This window comes from Octodon degus, unplaced genomic scaffold (genome assembly GCF_000260255.1).
Source record: "Octodon degus isolate 3935 unplaced genomic scaffold, OctDeg1.0 scaffold00013, whole genome shotgun sequence".
Taxonomy (NCBI): domain Eukaryota; kingdom Metazoa; phylum Chordata; class Mammalia; order Rodentia; family Octodontidae; genus Octodon; species Octodon degus.
This window is the reverse complement of record NW_004524589.1, coordinates 17,593,802-17,596,620: the sequence shown is the minus strand read 5'-3', so window position 1 is coordinate 17,596,620 and position 2,819 is coordinate 17,593,802.

Genomic DNA, 2,819 nt, shown 5'->3' with positions numbered 1-2,819 from the left:
AAAAAGTCACAGTTGAGGTTACATCCAGTGGGTTTTTAAAAACTTTTTTCTTTCATTGTTTCTTCATTAATAGATTCTTTCCAAGGCATAAAATCAACAAGAGAGAAAATTTATAGTTAGACTAAGTGAAAAAAATGCTCTTCTGAGCATTAGGTTTCCTTTCTGCTTTTAAATATCCCATTGGTCTTTGCATGTCCTTTTCCCAAACACTCCCCATCCTATACCATGCAGCTTGATTCCTAATATGAGTATGTGCTGGAGAATGGAAGGCTTTCTCCAGACCGAGTTACAGAGCTGTTCTGTAGCTGCCAGAACCACCAAGAGCCTCCCTCACCTAGACCCTGGGGCTGCAAGGATGCAGTCTGTGTCCAGCACCAAGGTGGATGAGGGCCCCGGAGCACCAGGACCAGCTTCTGATGTCCAGAATTGGAAGATGTCATCAAGACTGAGGGAAGTCTCTGGAAATCACTCTATTTCTGTGTCTGTGTCAGTGTCTGATTTATTTTTTTCTCAGAAATTCCTCTATTCACTCCAGGTTCTCTTCTTCAACTAATTTTTTTTTTGTTTTTACGGAACCGGGGATTGAACTCAGGCCCTTGCGTTTGCCAGGGAAGTGCTTATTCCACTGAGCCATCTCCCCAGCCCCTTTAAAGATTCTTTGGCCAAAAATAGAAAAATGGCTCTTTTTCATGTTCCATTTAATAGAATGTGCTCAGATAATTAAGATAAACCTTACATTTTACAATTAAGTTAATATATACAATTATGTAGGTCAAACCTTTAGAAAGATACAAGCCAACAGTTTTTTCCATTGATTTCTTAAAATTGTGACAAGTAGAAAATTGAAGAGGACATTATTGTGGACCTCAACAACTTTATTTTTCTTCATTGTTCTTTTTAGTTAAGAAATGAAAGAATTGAGAGGATTTCTCACTGATAAAATTGCCAAAGATTGTGTTTAAGTGATTTTACCTATTGATATGCATAGACTGTGGGGACACAGACCTTTTAAACATTGTTCATTGTGAGTAAAAAGCTATATATAATGTACAGACAAGACAACTTCTGGGGTTTGTCTTAAAATCACCTAATAGGATATGAGTGGAGGGAATTAAGGTGGAAAAAATAATTGACCATATATTTTTTTGTTATAATTCACTATGAAATAAAATCTTCTTAAACACTATATTCTAATTTTTTATACTTTTAAACTTCCATAATAAACATTTAAAAGAAAAAATACACAATGCATATCTTTTCATTCATTTCCATTATATCTAATACTGTGTTAGGTACAGTTCTAAGTCCTGAGGATCTAGCAGGGAAAAAACATTGCTTTCAATGAGCTTAATTCTAGGAGATGGAAAAAAGCTATAAAGTAGTGAAAAATGAACATAAAATATATCAAGTGGTGATTGCTGCTATAACAAACAGGAACAGATTAAGTAAGTGGCAGGTAGCATCGACTTTTTTTTTTTCTTTTTTGTATGTGTGTTTTAAAGGAAATTTTTATGGAAAGCCTCTCTGTTAGCATGACATTTAAAACAAGTTTTCAAAAATCAGGAGCCAGTCTGTTCTAACAGGACATTCTAGAAACATTCCTAGAAGAGATAATAGTAAATGCAAATGCACTGAGGTGAAAGCAGGTTTGATGTGTGCAAAAACCACCAAAGACAATGTATGAGGGAAAGAGTGGTATGAGATAAAGACTAGAGCCATATACTGATGCAAGACCACACTGTTTTATAGGTCATTAGAAATATTTTGCATTATTCTGAATGAGATAAGAAGTCAGCAAGTGTTGACAGATCACATAGCAACTGCTTTAAAAGGAAAGTATTTTGGAGAAAGAGGCAAAAAAAAAAGAATAAAAATATGGAGACCCATTTAGAGGCTTTTCTTGCATCTAAGTGAGACTAAGAGTAGGGAAAATTGTTGAGAAGCTATTGGATTTCTGTATACTTCAATAGCAGATTCAATAAAATTTCCTCATAGATTGGTTATGTACTATAAGAAAAAAGTAGCTCTAAAGTTTTGACCTGGGAAGCCAGTAAATTCAGTTGCCATTTACTTTTCTGCAGGTTAAAAAGAATAAAGTGTTAGATTTTGTGTATGTGAAAGTAGAGATAATTTTGGATAAGACACTGGCTAAACAGGTGGATGCATGAGTCTATAGTTTACAGGTGAGGTAAAAGTTGGATATATAAATTTGGAAGTACTTGGTTAGAGATGATGGCCATGGAACAAAAAGGAAAACAACAACAGTAAGTATCAAAAGAGAAGGGAAGAGGTCCTTGACAGTTAATATTGTCAATTTGATTGGATTGACAGTCAGCTGTAGAGATAATTAGTTTTTTTTTTTTTTTCCTGGTACTGGGGATTACACTTGCCAGGCAAGTGCTTATTCTACTGAGCTATCTCCCCAGCCCGAGATAATCAGCTTGTTAAGGTGCTAATTTTATGAATAGATTTACCCACTGAGGAATTCCTAGTTGAGTGGGCTTTAGAAGGCAGGGCCCAGCTGGAGGTAATGCAGTGCCCTGTGCCTAGCTTTCCTTGCTGTTTTGTTTTCTATCTTTCTGCCTGCCATGAAGTTAGCTGATTTACTCCACCATACCCTCTTCATGATATTTCATATCATCTAAGGCCCCCAGCAATTCTACTAGCCAACCATACACTGCATCCTCTCCAACCATGAGCCAAAACTATACTCTCCCTCCCTGAAATTGTTTATGCCAGGTATTTTGTCACAATGCTTCAAAACTGACTAACCTGACATCTAAGAACTGTGGTATTTGCATCTTCAATGTTAGAAGTTA